Below are 18,966 nucleotides of genomic sequence, written 5' to 3' on the forward strand. Positions count from 1 at the left end.
GTTAATTGAGCCACAGAGTCCACAAATTCAAAGTAGAGCACAGAATGACCATAGCCGCCTTGAATAGAACAGTGTGAGTACTCTGGAGCATCAACGCATCAAATATAACAGAAAGAAATGATTACAAAAGAAAACAAGACAAGGTAATTGATGATCATATAAGAAAAGTGGTATGCAGTACAACCATTTGGAGTAGTAAGCTAGATGAACAATCAAATACCTCTTTTTTCACAGTTCTTCGGGGCAAGGGACTGACTGCAATGGCTTATTTACAACCCTCAGAACCACTGAAATAACCATGTCTGAACAGGAGATTAAATGAATGGTAATGTAACATAAGATGCAGAGAAACATTTAATTTTTAGGACGAAAAGACTCACCCACCAACGGCTGTATGCTTCATCATAGGGTCCCTCCTCACATAACACCAAAAAGTTGTGGTGTGGGCTATAACTCCTAAACGAATTAGGAGGAGCTCTTTGGATGTTTTGATATAATCCTATGTCAGTTCTGCATTTATGTTTTGAAAGAAAATAGCTGATGGACTTAAATGTTAGACCCCTGGCGGAGGTGGCAAAGGGTCGGGGGGTGTCCCTGGTGTCGTATGCCGACGACACCCAATTGGTGTTTGCTTTCTCGAAGAAATGCGACACCAATTTGGGTAAATTCAAAGAGGATCCCCTAGCAGTCGCTGACTGGATGGCGGCAAACTGTTTACAGTTGAACGCCAGTAAATCGGAGATTCTTCTGTTTGCAAAGGACCGGGAGCTATGGTCCGAACAGTGCTGGCCGGACTGCCTCAAACCCGCCCCCTCCCAAAGGAGGTTGTGAAGAACTTGGGGGTGTGGTTCGACAACGGTTTGACCTTTGATAAACAATCGAAAGCTGTAGCTGGGGTCTGTTTCGGGCTTCTGCGTGGCCTGAAGCCTCTGCTTGGTTACTTCCCTCCCAAGGTGCGACAGACAATCGTCCAGGCGTTCATCTTGTCCAGACTAGACTATGGCAATTCCCTCTACTTGGGCGCCAATAAGGCTAGCGTTAGGCGCCTGCAGAGGGTCCAAACTGCGGCAGCCCGGATTTTGGTTGCACTGCCTAGATCTTGCTCCGTGGCACATGTGCTCCCTAAACTCCACTGGTTACCTGTCAAATAGTGCATTCAGTTCAAGGCGCTGTGCATATCTCATAAGATCTTGACTCGCCAGGCTCCATTGGGGCTATCACACTTGTTGGAGCCATATGTGCCTAGGCGTACACTGAGATCTGCCGACTTAGCGCTGGTCTGCACTCCCCGAGCCTGGAGAGCTAGGGCTGGGGCGGTCGTTCCGCTGTTTGGCGGCGAAACTTTGGAACTCACTCCCGGCTACTATTAGAGCCATGCCAACCATCTGGCATTTTGATAAGCCTTAAAGACCTGGCTTTTCGCTACTGCTGCTGTCTAAACACCTTGCTACACCTTCAGGCTCCCACATGTTTCCTGACTTATATGTCCATTGACGGACACCAATATGTCTGTTTCAACTCAAGTAAATTCAAAGAAATACCCAAATGTACCTAAGACTTTCTGGTGGAACAAACCAATCTTGTTGTAGGACAATATCTTGCACCACAGACCGTTCCAATGGCCTTTGGGTAAATGAACATAATTCTGCAAGCAAACTTATGTTTCATGGTCAAGCATTCATAACAACCCGTTTTACCTTGTAGATCACAGAGTAATATTTGCAACATCCTTGCCACTCCTGTGCAGAGAATGCTTTTTTCAGAACAAGACACAGCATCCATAGGCACGACCACACATTCCAGCTTCACCGCATGCAAACCAATTTCAGCATCATATATGACAGGCTGACTTGCACATTTTTACTTCCAGGCACATATTTAATGACAAAGTTGAATTCCTAAAGGTGAGCCAACAGTCTGGCCGGCCTTGCTCTGAATAGTGCTATAATTGCGCTCTAGTGCTCTCGAGGCTTGAGATGCAAAACCAACAGAATGCTCACGCCCAATCACCCACACCCACTGATTCCGGTCTGCATCAAGACCCATACCGCAAGCATCCACAATGATAAGGTATTTTTGACCCTGCACGTAAGGTTTAAGCACTGTTGCTTCAATTATCAATTCCTTGACTTTGCTAAATAGCTAATCTATCTAATCACTCCGCACAAACTTGAACCCCTTTTTGAGCAAACTTCTAATGGGATTGACAAACGTGAAATAAACCTAAATAAATAATGCGGAAAACTCCCATAAGCCTAAAAACAAGCGCCAAGAATCTTTGACATTCGGACTTAGAAGCATCTTTTATAGGTTGTATGAGGATTAATTTGGGGTTTATAGAATCAGCAGCTATTGTATGTCCAAAATAGTGCGCACTGCACAAAAAAATACGTATACGTCTCTATACTGACTGTCACCCCACACTCTTTTAATAGGACAGCACTCTCTCAAATTTATCATTAAGCTCCCTTGGATTCTTCGCATACACCAGGATATTGTCTTGGAAAACATGGACACCATCCACACATTGAAGCATTACAGCCATCATCTTGTGAAAGGCGCTCACTGCAGATGCTAGCCCAAAAGTTAGCTGTAGGTATACGTCTGCACCAAAAGGGTCACAAAGACGTGGAGTGGTTGAGATTTTTGGCCAGGGGTATTTGGTGGTATGCAGACCGCATATCTATGACAAAAAGATCTTTGGAGAATGTAGGTTCATAAACAGATGATGAATGCCGTGATGTTCTTGTAAAGGGGACATAAATCCGCGCACGAGCAAATGGCCTGATTTGTTTGTTCTATTAAAATTGTGGTGACCCCGTCACAAGAATCTACTGGGTGTATTATACCCTGAACAAAAATATTGTCCAGCAACTTTTTGCTGGAGGCACGGGTCTTACCTTCTGAGTAACCGGCTTTATGTCCTTTTTTAGTTTGATGCTATACTGAAGCCCAATCACTGTGCCCACTGTTTCATTCAAAGCTCCTGTAAACTTACTAAACATTAATTCTATTGAGACATTCTCAGCATCAATGCTAGATAAAGACATTTATCCTAAAACAACTAGATTCTCTGATCCATAAAATGCCACGTCTTTATGGCAATATAGATTCTGGTGTCTTTCACTCTTCCCATAAACTATAGAGAGCTGCAGAAATATCCCAACATGCCAATATCAAATTTATTTTCCAAAGGCTTTGGATTTATGTCTGTTGGGACTAACTTGATATTGAGCCATTTGGCATTACATGTGACAAACAAGACTGCTACTAGTGAAGTGGAATCCGCAATAACATAGGTACATATCCCACCAATTTCTACAGAATACATGGGTCCCTTAATACATCTAATACATGCGCACAGTTGTCTCAATGGTTAGGACTATGTTACCAAACTTCTCAGAAGCAGACGTTTCTGGCCCTTCAATCTTATTAACTTTCACAGATCCATCCATGCTCTTTACCACAGACTGAAAATATCCCAATTTTTTTTTTTTTTATTGACACTACTTCCCCCGAACCCGACAGGCATTACTGTTCTGAATGTGCGACTAAAGCCACACCTGGAGCAAGCTCCGAAAGCTTCCTCCCATACATTTTCTGAGTTTTGTTGTGAGTCTTCACTAACTGATGACGGTATCCTCCTGCAAATAGGGGAGTTGCCTCTTGCTTTCTCAGTCAAAGTCTTTAAAGATAACTTAGGTCATTCTGGGGCATATTGCCAAGGGGGGCGATAGGCAATTATCGCCGATTTAGCGTCCGTTTTCGGCCGCTAAGCAGCGATAATTCTATCGCCCTATTAGCAAGCTGTCGCTAACTGATGTTAGCGACAGCTTGTAGGCGATAGCGAGCGGTTGGGGGCCCACTTTGCATGTCAGCGATATTTATCACTAATGACATGCAAAGTGGGCGTACCCAACCAGTTAGCGACTGAAAGCAGTCGCTAACGTCGCTATCGCCTATTAGCAAGGCAGGCGTAGCGTTGGAAATATTCGCGCTAAGCGCGAATATCTCCAAATACTAACACCTGCCCAGACCAGTTCTTAGCCATGTTATCCAAAGGGAGGTGGATAACATGGCTAAGAGCATTTCATCGCTAATGCGTGAATATCGCTGTATTCTCAGCGATATTCACGCATTTCGCCGCTATCCCTGGATATTTTAGCACAATGGAGAAAAACGTTGCTAATAGCATGTTTTCTCCGCTAACATATCCAGCGATAGGCAGCGATAAAAAAAATCGTCGCTAAGCCTATTTAGCGATAAATATCGCTATTTGTTGGTAATATGCCCTTCAATTCCTTGTGCAATAACTACGACCTCTTATGAGGAAAGGTTTCTGCAACTGAGAAGGCGGTCCTGTGTTTTCTTTAAATTACAATTGAAATCAAATTTATTACGTAGATAAATGCCAGTAAAGTTTTAGGATTCACGTGACATCTAATATACTTAAAGAGGGCATGTACTCTACAATTGACTTCCTTCTGCTTTAAAAAAGTATGCCTTCTAGGTACTATCAATTTATTTCTATTTATTTTTATTTTATCCATTTATAAAGTGCCTGGTTACACCACAGGTGTGTCTCTGAGCTAAAACAGACTCTCTGTAAGGAAGTGAAGATTCTCACGCTGAGCTACTGACCCCTGACGGTGACTCTAGTATGCTGTAGGGAAAAGCCATGTCTTTAAATGTTTGCGAAAGTTGGTTTCACAATGTTCTCCTCTTAGGTCCACCGGTAGTGTGTTCCACGTTGTGGCAGCTAGATATCTGAAAGAACATGCACCCATTCTTGCTTTATACATTCTCCGCACAGTCAACCATGGCACACCTTTGGATCTTAGGTTCCGAGTCCGTGTGTAGGATGTTATCAATGGTTGCTGATATCGTGGACTTTTTTTGATAGAATCAATGATTTGTCAGGGCACTGCTTATCCATCTGTGCCACAGCTTTACAATATTGATCCAATGTGTCAAAGTGCTTTCAGGCACTTCCAACTCTGGTAAGTTGTCAGATAGTTGCTGCTCTTCTGTGCCAAAATGACTGAACAATAAAGCACCATGGCTCACAGCTTCATTCTTGATGGCTTCAACTGCCACTAAGTTTTATTTTCAAATCCTTACCCACTTTTTCCATCTCTATGGTGGCTCCCAGGTACCATCCAAAAAGGTAGGGCTGTATGACATTTTGTGCACTGGTCATCTTACAGAACAGGATAGGTGCCCGGACAAATTTCTGCCATTTGAAGTACACAAGTGTAATTTGAATGGCAGAATATGGCAAAATATGTCCCCAGCAAGGCAAACGTTTCAAATATTCCTTGAAATTCAATGTATTAATTAATATTTTTAAGTCACAATTTCTTTGGTAAAAGAGCACTGTAAACCAGAACATGTGGCAGTAAAGTAGGAAACTGAGTATTAAAACAATTTACCTTCTTATATTATACCGCCACAATTAAACCTTAAATACCTTCAAATTATGTATATCCCTCCCTCATCTAGTCCACTTTGTCTCAGTAGCTACTTAGCAAGGCATCTCCACCTCCGACAGAGTGAATTCCGCACTTGGAGATCAAAAGATCCTTCTCTTAGTGTGTGCCTACCATTTCCATTGGGAACGGCTATAATACGGCCCTTCACTCACCCTTCCTCCTGTATGTTTCTTGTCCAGTCAGCAGAATGTAAAATACGCTCAGCAAAATGTTACTGTTTTAATATTGAAATCTTAGTCTTACCCGTGTTACTGAGCGTATGGGAGACTGCACCGGTTACCGCCGCACTCCCAGATCATGTGCTGGGCTGGGGCGGAGATCTTTGTCGTAGCGGCAGGTAACCAGGCCGTTTAGGGGAGTCACGAGATGGTGTCCTGAGCCTTTGATGGTGCATGAACAAGCTTGTAATTAAAGGAAGTCTGCATGGTGACCTGGTTATCTAATATTCCCAAGAATGAGATATGGTGATGAGGCAATGCTATAAAAGATAAAATAATGCTGCTGTAGTGCATTCCTGGACATTTCTGCTATCATGGATTACTGAAAATATGTAGGAAAGCAGAATATTGTGGACAGTACTGCCACCACTGACTGACGTCCTGGAAGTAGAGAGGAGTGGAGTAGAGTGTTGTACAGTGGAGTGTCATAGAGTGCCTTAGAGTGGATTAATGGAGTAGAGTGGAGTAGTGTGTCATAGAGTACAGTGTAGTAAAGCGGAATGTAGTGGCATAGAGGAAGTTGCACAGAGTGTTGTAGAGTGGAGAACAGTATCGTAGAGTGGCACAGAGTGGAGCAGAGTGTTGCAGAGTGGAGTGTCATTGAGTGTTGTAGAGTTGAGTTGCATAGAGTGGCGTAGAGTGGATTAATGTAGTAGAGTGGAGTAGCGTGTCATAGAGTACAGTGGAGTAAAGTGGCATGGAGTGGCATAGAGGGAGTTGCACAGAGTGTTGTAGAGTGGAGTACAGTATTGTAGAGTGGCACAGAGTGGAGTAGAGTGTTACAGAGTGGAGTAGAGTGTTACAGAGTGGAGTAGTTTACCATACTGTGGGGGACAGTGGGGGAGCGTAGAGTGGAGTAGAGTGTCATAGACTGGAGAAAAGTGAAATGGCATTCAGTGGAGTTGTGTAAAGTGCAATATCGTGTCATAGTTAGGGGTGGGCAGAACTTGAGAGATTCCGTGGAGTTCTGCCAACGGGCGGAAACTATGCAGTTCGCACTGCACTTTAGCGATGGTAGCCTGAACAGTTCTGAAATATCTGAACCAATGGCACCATACTTTGCACAAGAGTTCGCGGTCATTCGAGTTGGGTTTGCAGTTGTAGAAAATCTACTTGAGTGGCAGCGAATCTACTTGAGTGGCAGCCCACTGACCACGACTGATCGCAACCTTCTGCCTAAGAAATTGTGCTGGGAGAACCCAAATACTACTCGTGCTCGCCAGCTCACATTTTCTGGAGTCTCACAGGAGATAAATTCCTCCACACGGTGATTGGTGGAATTTGGCCAGAACTCTGCATTAAAGTGTAGTGCAGAAAGACCAAAATTCCGCCAATTCTGCAGGTAGAATGACACATGCCACTGAGCCCGAGTCGTAGAGTGTTGAATCCTAGAGTGGAGTGGCATTGAGTGGAGTAGACTGGAGTGGCATAGAGCAGAGTGGTGTGTCATAGGGTGGCATGTCGGGGAGGGGAGTGTCACATCATACAGTGTCTTAGCACGAAGGGGCATACAGTGGAGTGGCGTAGAGTGGGAAGATATGTTGTAGAGTGGGGTGGCACTTTCTAAAGTGGACTGGGGTGTTGTAGAGGAGCGTGGCTTGTCATAGAGTGGAGTGGTGTGTCACAGAGTGGAGTAGAGTGGCATAGAGTGGAGTAGAGTGGCTCAGAGTGGAGTGGCTTGGAGTGTCAAAGAGTGGAGTGCAGTGGTGTGGCGTGTGGTAGAGTAGAGTGGAGTGTCATAGACTGTCTTTTGTCATATTTAAAATGCTTTTTTTTCAATTGGTATCGCTGTACTTTCTAGGTAATTTTGCGAAAGTCCTGCAGTACATTGTAACTTTTTTTAAATATATAAATCAATAAAAATAGTTTTCCTCAGCGCTACAAAATTTCCTAAACTGACTCATTTGTTCCTATACATAATAAAAAAGTAATAAGCTATATTTCACATGAAAACACAGAACAAAAGCAAAGTGAAGTCTACACAATATGGCTGTTTTTTCATTTTGCAAGGGCTTTCATTAACCAATCATATTGTGTTCCATTATTGCCAGGTACTGCAGTATACCGCACAGGTAGTGGGGTACACCACAGCCCAATATATCAATAGGTTTTTCTCCCTTATTACTTAAAAATCTGAGAAATTCCTTTCTCTCAGATCTTAATTATGACTACAGATTGGCTACCGCCACTCTGTAAAAAAAAAAAAATATATATATATACTTGGGTGACCTTTGAGCCTGCAATATATATAAATATATATTGCAGGCTCAAAGGTCACTCAACACTGCAGAACTCTGGGTGGGTGCTATTTCTGTAGAAATGAGGGTGAAATCACTTGAAAACTATTCAGAACAAAAGAGGCATGGAGCACTCACAGGACATCTATAAGACTTAATCTGAACAAGTGCATGTCAGCACACTGCCTTCTTCAACTCTCATTAGTTAGCACAATGGTGTCTATGTGTTTTCAAATGGCATAGAGATTATTTTCATTGGAGACACAGAAACGTAACCAGCAAAAAGGACTGCCATTCAAAGTCCAAATATCAGTGTTGTTGCCCGACATGCCAGTGTATTAATTCTTGACTTCGAATGTCAACACAAACCTGTCAACCAGAAGGGTTGTTAATTATTGAATTAATGGATTCAGTGATGTCTTTTGAGATGTCATCAGTGATGTCATCAGTGATGTCACTGACCATGACATAAGTGATCTAATATGTGAGGTCATAAGCAGTGCGTTGTGGGGCCACGCGTTATAGTGAGCTTTGAATTTCTCTGTTTTTGTACAAGGGAAATGTCAGCCTAACTATAACGTCCCTGTAACCTTTGTTTTTTTCAGTGAATTGCTAATCAATCAAGAATTTGTAGAGCGCACTACTTACCCGTGAGGGTCTCAAGGCGCTGGGGGAAAAAAGGGGGGGATGCTACTGGTCGAATTACCAGGTCTTGAGTAGCCTCCTGAAGGTCAGCAGGTCTTGGGTCTGTCGTAGGCTCAGAGGGAGGGTGTTCCAGGTCTTGGCGGTGAGGTGGGAGAAGGATCTGCCGCCGGTGGTTGTTCTTCGGATGCAAGGGACGGTGGAACGGAGCTGGCGATTGGGGATGTAGAAGAAGAGTTGTCTGTTCAGGTAGGCTGGGCCGGTCTTGTGGAGTGCCTTGTGTGCATGAATGAAGAGGTTGAAGGAAATCCTCTTGTTGACAGGAAGCCAGTGCAGGTTTCTCTGGTGGGGATGATGTAGCTGTGGCGTGTTACGTCGAGGATCAGGCGTGCAGAGGCGTTTTGAATATGTTGCAGTCGTTTGAGGAGCTTGGCAGCGGCTCCCCGTAGAGGGTGTTTCCGTAGTCGAGTCTGCTACTGACGAGGGCCTGGGTGACTGTTCTTCTTGTATCTGTCGGAATCCACCTGTAGATCTTGCGGAGCATGCAGAGGGTGTTGAAGCAGGAGGAGGAAACTGCGTTGATTTGCTTAGTCATGGAGAGTGTTGAGTCGAGGATGACTCCCAGGTTGCGTGCGTGGTCGGTGGGTGTCGGGGCTGCTCCCAGTGCCGTAGGCCACCAGGAGTCGTCCAAGGCTGAAGGGTTGGAGCAGAGGATGAGGACCTCCGTCTGGTCCAATTTTTGTATTCTGTTTCCTAACTATAATGGTTCTGTAACCTTTGTTTTTATTTCAATTAATTTCTAAGGTTTTTTAAAAGCTTATTCCTAAGAATAAGGTCCCTTTGGTGTTTTCAGTGAATGTCTATTGTTTTTAAAGTAGTAGCCATGTTTGCATAGTTGTGGAGAAATGTGGCATGGCCCCCAAAGACCTCTCAGCAAACTCACTGTGTGGGACTTGCTGGAGGTAACAGGAGGGATAGTTGGCCCCCAACGACCCTCAATAGCCATGGGGACTTCATCCCCCCAACTAGTAGTGTGCCAGGAGGCGCGTTTTCAGAGTGGTGGAGAAAGGACATCCTTAATAATTGCACAGGTAGTGCCTGTGTGATTCTATCTGTGCAATTGCCATGGACACACTGAAAATATCAGGTCTTATTGAGTCGTAAAACAAGTGTTGTACTACACTGAGGTGAGCGAGCGTAGCGAGCGAGCCTGAACCATCAACGGTGGGTTCTCTCCCCTTCATTATCACCACCATTAGCAAATTGTAATAATGAGCAGAACAGACGGAATCGGTAGTGAAAATAACGAAAACAAAAAATGAGATAAAGAGAAGGGATCAGGGTGAGGCCTGTACAGGTAATGTGTCAGGTCAGAGATCTACTTATGGGGACTGAAGAAACAGTGTGATGGACTCAGGCAGGCGCAGGGGTGATGGACTGACAGTGTGATCAGGCAGGTAGGTAAGTGATGTACGGATCTTGTGTCATGCATTAGAACAGGTAGAGACAGATGGGCGATGGAGGTACAGTGTTTGTCGGAATAGACAGTGTATCAGGCACAAAGACTGTGGGTTGTAGATAGAGGGACTGGCCGAACAGGCATGAGGTAAGTGATGGACAGAACACATGCCAAGGTGCTTGCTTCCGTAGCACAGCTGTCAGGATAGGCAGACAGATGCTTTATACAGGGGATGTTGGTGATGAGCCGAGGGGTCAGGACAAACAGGATGCAGGTGACAGGCAAGCACTATGACTCAGTTGACAGAGATAGACGAGTAATGAACAGACTATGTGAGTGGACGGACAGATAGTGTGTGAGGAGTGGGACAGAGGGGTGCATGGTGGGTATGCAGTCATCGGGGCATACACAGAAGACCAGAGATTGGAGCCATAGATTATGCTGAGGACAGAGGGCTGCCGTTAGCTTTAATTGCGATAGACGCGGCCAAAGCTTTCGACCAGGTAAACTGGAAATACCTGTGGGCTACTATGGCTGGGTTTGGGTTTCCCCCAATCTTCATCGAGGGCATTAAATCTTTGTATCAGGATCCACGAGCTAAAGTTCTGGTTAATAATGGCCTGTCCGACTGGTTTAAAATATCCCGCGGCACGAGGCAGGGCTGCCCCTTATGCCCCCTTTTGTTTGATATGTATATTGAACCTTTTGTATGTTGTATTAGGGCGGACCATGTAATTCAACCCTTTAGAATAGCAGACCTAGAGCTTAAGGCCGCATTGTATGCAGATGACCTTCTCTTATACACCTCCAATCACGTGGATGCCATACCTAGGCTATTTTATTTAGCTGAGGAATTTGGAAGGCTTTCGGGATATCAAATAAACAGGGAGAAGACAGAAACAATGGGGTGGAATAATATTATGCCCATTCAGGGTGTAAAACATAAAATGAGATACTTGGGAATCAATTTGACTCAAGAACTAAAGAATATACAGAAAATTAGTTGGCAGACAGTAGTAAAAGAAATTACTAAAACATTAACAAGATGGGGTAGCCTGCCAATAAATATATACGGACGAGTTAATCTCATTAAAATGTCTATACGCCCTAAATTAACGTTTCTTTATAACTCCATTCCTTTATCATTTCCACAGAAAGAGATTAAGAGCCTTCAAGGCAAGATCGGTTCCTTTATCTGGGCATGTAAGACTCCTAGGATAGCCTGGAAAAAGTTAAGGAGGGGGTTAAAAATCGGGGGTTTAGCCCTACCAGACCGACTCATGCCATGCCTTTCATTTTAAAAACTTTAGATTATTGGCTAAAAAATTGGACTTAACTTCGCAGGGCTGTTTATTCCAGGCATTGCTCTATGATTTACCACAGGGACAGGAGTTTTTTTATTCAAATTCGGCGACCAGAAATTCTATAAAAAAGTCCGCCTAAAGATCCTGCAGACGGCACTTAGGAACTGGGCATATGTACGGAGAGCCCTGGGAATCCCTTATTACCATACTAATGCCCCAGTTTGGGACTTCCCGGGCACTCCGGAGTGTCTTCAGGACCAGTTGTCCCAGCCTCTAAAAACAGCAGGTGTGAGGAGATGGGGGGATCTTTGGGGCAACTCCGGTCTTATGGACTGGGATTCTTTAGTGTCACTGACAAATGGATCTTTAACGAGATTTAAGTTCTACCAACTCTCCGCCTGGTGGTCAAGACAGGCGCTACAGCGGGAAAGGGATTCTGAGATCCTAGATTCTGTATGCAGGGGAGGAGGGTGGAAACGAGAGGTCTCATTTTTGTACAGGGCACTAATGGGGTAACAGGAATGTTAAACTGTGAGCTGGCGAACCTTTGGGGTAATGTGATATCCGATAGTCCCGAAGAAACCAGTAAGATCTGGACAGATTCTTTCTCCTTGTCCCAGAGCCTAATAAAACTAGCTAATCTAAGGAGAAATCATTTGTACACGGTCTATCGGGTGTACTGGACCCCGGGTAAACTGTCCAGGGTTACACTTGAGAATTATTGTTGCCCCCGCTGTAAACTCCCGGCAACTGATGATATACATAAATTTCTAGAATGTCCAAAGATTCTTGAATACTGGAAGGAGATAGTGGACTTCCTGGGGAAGGTACTAACAACTACTATTACTTGCTCTCCGAGGTTGTTTTTTTTTGGTTTACCACCGGGTTACAACATTAACAACTATTCCTCACAACTTATATTCTATGTGATGGTTATAGCAAGGAGAGAGATTTGTAAAGAATGGAAATCAGCGGCCCCTCCCAGGCTTACTGACTGTTTACGAAATATTATAGAAGTCAGTAAGATGGACAAAGCATGCCGAGTAGAGAGCACAGAGGATGTGTGGTCGGAACTGGTGGCCTGGTTATCGAGATAACGGTCCGATGATTATGCCAGAGGTTTGTGTCGGTCCTGTCCTCCCTAGGTCCGAGGTATTCCATCAATGGACAGGGGAGTTGGACAAGGAAACAGCCTACCTCTGGGTGACCCCTGATTGCCGCACATTGAGTCCAGGGCGTTATCAATTTTGACAGTGTGAAAGGCATATGGGGTTCCCACCTAGAGTATTTACTGGTGGCATATATGATGACAAAAAAAAAAGAAAAAAGAAAAGAAAAAAAAAGAAGACCAGAGATTGCTGATCTAATGACTTTAGGACAGCCCATGTCAGGGCATTAGGCGCTCTGAATAGGCAGAGAGTCACCCCAGCCTACCGAAGTCCACATTAACCCACAGCTGCCAGTCAAACCTAAAAAAGGAACTTGCTGAATAATGGAAACAGATCCTTACTTTACCCATGTGCTATGAAAGTGTTGTGCGCCCGAGAAGAGGTCACCAGCAGACAAGGCAGTTCCATGTGCTGTGCAACATAGAGCAGTGGCGGGGTATTTCTTGTCCTATGACAGCTCAGCAGACTAATGCACCTGCTGTAAACCCATGCATTCAAATGAACTTAACACATTACCCTCTTTATAGTCTATCAACTGAGTAACCCTTCTAAAGTCCCAATACTGCGCGCCAACGAGCTCTGCGATAACTATCACTGAGCTTCAAATACCATGATTCTTGGAGAAGGAACTATACATATAAAGAAGTGGTGAACAATCGCTTCCTCGCGCACATGTTCCTTTAACTCATGTCTGCCCTGCCAGACACATAAATCACAAGGCGAGGCTCCATGAAGACAATGACCAAGAAATGAACAAGTGCCACGCGCTACTGGTCTGACCCAAACTGCGGAGAGAGCGTGGCATGTCACTGTGTCATGACACCTCTTAGGGCTGTCTAGAACGAATAGTGTTAGCTACAATTCGGTATTACGTCATCTTATTGTACTGACTTACAACACTTTTTAACCTGAATAAACAATATCAAGTAAGGAAGGATGAACTACTCATATCATCTTTGTAAATCAGGCCCTAAAAGGGGGGGGGGGCAGAGGTGTGTGGGAGAAATGAGCTATCCTGGAGAATATGTGAGGGAGACGTGTGGCCTAAAAATCTTTACACACTCCAACGAATTAAGAGCTTACGTTTCTGGTGCAGGCCGCAAACGTTCACCAACAAAGTTATTGCAACAAACTACTTTTTTTTGCCAATGAAGTCTAGTATAAACAATAGCAGGACTATGTTAAATCACAGACTACAATAACAGTATTAATGTCATATTAACTAATATGAAAAAGATGAAGGCCCGCTGATGAACTAACACAAAAGACGAGTATTTGAGGGTTGAGAATGACGAATAGCGTGTCCGCTTCACGTGTTTCTCCCCTTAGCCTTTCATGTTTGCATTTTCAGTTGATTATTAGTTTAAATACCCCAGCCCTCTCTAAACATTCTTATTCACTGCTCTGATTGTGTGACTCATGACCAGGCTTTGCAAACATGCTCATTCCCGTTCTGAGCAATTAAAAGGCGATATGCTAATCAAGTACAAACCCAAGAGGCGAAATGTCTGTTGAACATTTATCAAGCCGCTTAAAAACTATAATAATTTCAGCGCACGTGTCTTCACCAGCATTTTGCCAGCTGCAGAATAAAGGTTGTTAAAGCCTGGCTGTGTCCCTTCCTCTCTCTCCATTGTATCTATCACTGATTTTCTTATTCAGTTTCTACATATTCCTATTCTAATACCCTCGCTGACTGAACATTAGCAAAACATGAGCGAAATAAATAAATGCAAACACATTTACCTGAAGTTTACAGCGCTCAAAAATGAGATAAGTGCGTTTTGAAGCGCTATATCAGTAAATATTGTTATTGACAAAAAAGAAGCTCTATATCAGTAAATATTGTTATTGACCAAAAAAGAAGCTTGGGTGACTAATTTGGAGTGCAGTTTTCTTTTGAAGAAAATGTGTGTTAGCAGTCTGGAATGAGCAATAACGCATAAACTGCGCAGATGGAGCACATCAGATTGTGACAGCCCAGAGGAGCAGTCACCCCTTTAACGTGGCGTATTATTTACCTAAAAAACAAAACACTTTCAGCTGTCCTGCTAGGTAGCCCCTCTTCCTACTAAGGAAAAACAGTTGCTTTTAAAAAAAACTGACTATCTTTTAAACATTAGCCTCAAACGTGGCACTACAATAAAACCCTTATCTGCCGACAGTTTGAAACATGAATATTTTATTTATTTATTTAGGAGATTTATAAAGCGCATGGTTACGCGCACCGGCGTGTCCCCGCGCTGAGAGTATACAGATGAGAAGAGAAGACAAGAGTTTACATCAATGCTTGACGGAAGAGATGGGTCTTAAGGGCTCTACGGAATTTGGTCTCAGAGGGTTCAAGCCGTAGTTCGGAGGGTAGCATATTCCAACTCTTGGCTGCAATATGGAAAGCAATATGGAAAGCCTTTATTTCAATCTTACTATATTGCTAGCCAAAAATGAAAAGACTTCTTTAGAAGCGTTAATTTGATTGTTTTGCAACTGCGCAATATGCTTAGGCTACCCTTTGCATTTTGGGCAAATAAAAACAATATAGGTAGATTAGATTAATTAATTACCCGGGCCCTGAGTTTTACTGCTGAAGCAGACTGCTTGCTCCAAAGGGCTCGCGCTGAATTTGAGTGTTTTCATGCTAATATGGCCCTGCAGAGCAAAGGCTGCGCATCTCACATATTTTTAACTGTACATTGCAGGTGGCAGCCCAAACATTTTCGACCCTGCCGGGACTCCGCTGTTGACGTTCATTTGAATAATTAAGAAAGTGCAGCAGTGACACACAGCTTGCAGACCACGGCACATCGGTAGGGCACGCAGGCCAGTCACGTACTACAGGACACGCAGGCAGACACGATGTTATGACATCACCATAGTTATCAGATCCACAGGCCCTGCCTTTGCATGTATTTACAATTTAAGGGTATTCACATCACAGTCAGAATCTGTAACAGCAAGTGTGGGTGAGGAACTTACTGAGCTTCAGTCCTACTCTTGGAGTTCCCGAGTGCTTTATCCCACATTCCCTTCATTGTTAATTATGTTATATATACACATATGTCTAGCATTTTCATCCTCGGTTATTCTGAATGCCACTTTATCTCTTGAGTGCCTGTCCTTTCTAACCCTTAAGTCTTCTATTATTTTGTACAGAGCTTCCGCTTTGAATTCCCTTTCTCCTCTGTTGTCCATTGCGGAGCAGAAAAATTAAAATAAGAATTCCCGCTGCAAGTAGCAGGACAAAGTGGTACAAAAGGGGGTGGTGATGGACGGAGCATCTGAACCAATCAAACACTCACACCCAGTCAACAGATCTGGCTTTAATCCATCACCGTTCTTTAGCCCACTCTACCACCCCAGTTCAGACATGGCCATATGCCAGGGAAAAAAGCTTCAGAGGACCGGTTTCTGGCATTTCAGCCCTCTTCAGCCTGGCTTGCTTAAATCCAGTGGCAAAGTGAGCAAGGGACTCACGTCTGAGCATACCCTGCCAACTTATGGCGAACAAAGTGGTACAAAAGGGGGTGGTGATGGACGGAGCATCTGAACCAATCAAACACTCACACCCAGTCAACAGATCTGGGTTTAATCCATCACCATTCTTTAGCCCACTCTACCACCCCAGTTCAGACATGGCCATATGCAAATCAGTCTGACCCTGTGCCTCATGGGAACAGTCCAGCCCGAACTGCCAAGCCATGCCTTCCCTGGACCGGAAGCAAGCTTCCGAGGACCGGTTTCTGGCATTCCAGCCGTCTTCAGCCCGGCTTGCTTGAATCCAGTGGCAAAGTGAGCAAGGGACTCACGTCTGAGCATACCCTGCCAACTTGTAGCGAACAAAGTGGTACAAAAGGGGGTGGTGATGGATTTCATAAACAGATCTTTGCTTATTATAACCCCAAGACTTGGGCAAGGGGGATTGCCTAAGCGAGGAGGCCAAAAGATCGAGTTCCAAGGATTGGCCGTAACTCCAGTCAAAATCAGCTCAGTCTTATCAGGGTTGACCTTAAGTTGGCTTGCATACATCCAGTCGCTAATGAGGTTCATGGTGGACTGAAAATTAGACACTGAAGTAGTAGAAGAATCAATATCAAACAGCAACTGAAGCTCATCAGCATAGTTGAAGGCAGCAACTCTACTGTTGTGAAGAGACCGGATCAAAGGTGACATATACAAATTAAAAAGAAGGGGTGAAAGAGAGGACCCCTGGGGGACTCCGCAAGTCAACCTAACCTTCTGAGCCGAAAAATTGCCAAGACGAACTGCCTGAAAGCGATTGTCCAAGAAGGAGGAGATCCACCTAAGGGCCAGTCCCTGGATGCCAGCATTATTGACATGGTCGATCTGGAGATCATGATCGATCGTGTCAAAAGCAGCAGACAAATCCAGGAGTACCAGTGCCTGGGTGATATTTTGGTCGGCCCCCTTCCTAAGTTCATCCATGACTGCTAGGATGATCAGCTCCGTAGAATGTGCTGGTCTAAATCCAGCTTGCTGACAGTCCAGGAATTGTGAATGTACAATAAAAGAGCTGAGGCAGTTAGCTACATGGGCTTCTAAGATCTTACTGAGGTAGGGAAGTAACGAAATGGGGTGAAAATTGCTCAATATCAGAGGATCAGCATTGGGCTTCTTCAAGATGGGAATGATTTCAGCAAGTTTAAAAATATCAGGGACAATACCTTGTCTAAGAGAAATATTGAGAAGTGCAAGAGGGGGTCTGGACAAGTGGAGAAAGCTTCCCGTAAAATATTTGGAGGGCAGCAATCTGTTGGGGAACCTGAACGGAGTTTTTTTAATAAAACTAGAAACCCCTCTCTGGAGATCAATGGTATTTGATCCAGTATCTGAGAGTTTTTAAACAGAGCGGGAGAAGTCGTTAGCAAAACAGGAGAGGTTATCAGGGAAACATGGCGGCAGCAAGCTGAGCTGCCGTGGTGCTCCGAGACCGTGCTCCCGCTGATCGCTGTAACTGAGAGCTGTGTTACTTTACAAGGCGCGATATGGTGCAGTAATGGAGCGGAATTACATCAGGACTTGCTGCAAAGACGGTAGCACTCGATTTCCCAAACTTTAGCTTGTTTTTAGACCATTTTCTCCGTGTTTAAAAATCTTACGGATAACCCATTGACGCCTGGTGGGGCGTTCTTTCTGGCTCCCATGTGTTGGGAGGCGTATCTCTTTCTCTCGGGTTCCTTGCGGGCTGTTGATGCTGCCAGCGCGAGTTCCCCGACTTGTTTCTGTGTGTTCTCCCGGCAGCCGCCGAACGCCTCGGGTCTGCAGCTTTGGTCCCGGGCTGCGCTGGAGCTCAGGAGGGGGCGACGGTGCCGGAGTCTTTTGTATACTTCTCGCGTGTCTCGTGGTGGTGCTGGAAGCGGGGAGTCGCTGGCTGAGGCAGAGACGGAGTTGCTACAGGGGACCAAAGGTTTTTCTGGGAAGCCTGGGGAGCCGGCAGCAAAAGAATCCACTGAGGTGGAGGTCAGCCCCACGGTTATCCTCGTTTCCACTTCAGCTGCGCCCGTATCAGGCTCAAAGAAAAAAGGTAAGCGTGGCTACAAGAAGAAGAAGGTGGCTGAGGTTAATAGTAGTAATACTGTTTTTAGTGCCCTGGACTCAACGTCAACATTAACGTCTGCTCCATCTGTTAAGTCACCCCGCAAGTCTCTCTCCCTGACATCTAATCCATCTAATCCATCTATCAGCCCTGATTCAGGTGCCGTAAAAAAAAAGGTTTCTACATACCTATGCGCCGAAATCAAGGCTAGACGTGCAAAGAATTCTAAAACTGCTAAGGTACATAACTTAAATATCAGCGCTGGGTGTAAAATCACCCCTTCACTTCGATCTTACTTTAAAGTAATCCCGCAGGTACTGCATCTCTCAGAAGAGCAGGCCCAGGGTCAGTCTCATCCCAGTGTCTTGGAGAAGGAACTACTGGATCTAAGTGGGATTAGTGAGATTATGGATGTAATCCCTTCTTTTGAAACTGACGGTTTGGCAATGGCAATGGCAACGGCAACGGCAAACACAGTGGTTGAGGAGGGTGATTCGAAGAGCTTGATAGATGATACGGCGCCTGTGCACCAAGTACTGTCAGAGGCAGAACTAGAGGCAGATTTAGAGGCAGAACTAGAGGGGACAGTGGTGGAGAAATTACAGGAGGCAGAGAATGCACAGGAGGACCCCAAGCAGGGGGATGGTACGGAGCCTATGACCATCTCTTTACAGTCTATGTTCTTAGCTTTATCTGCAGATATTAAGAACGGTTTAGACGCGTCAAAAGCGACTCAACTGGAGATAAGGAACTTCTGCGAATCCCTAGATAATAAGATCGACGGCCTTAACGCCAGAACATCAGCTCTCGAAGAGACAGTTGCGGGCATTTCGTTACATCTGGAAAAAGCAAAGGGGGACATCATCAAACTTAAGAAAGAGGATCTTATGA

This window comes from Lissotriton helveticus, chromosome 3_1 (assembly GCF_964261635.1).
Source record: "Lissotriton helveticus chromosome 3_1, aLisHel1.1, whole genome shotgun sequence".
NCBI classification, from domain to species: domain Eukaryota; kingdom Metazoa; phylum Chordata; class Amphibia; order Caudata; family Salamandridae; genus Lissotriton; species Lissotriton helveticus.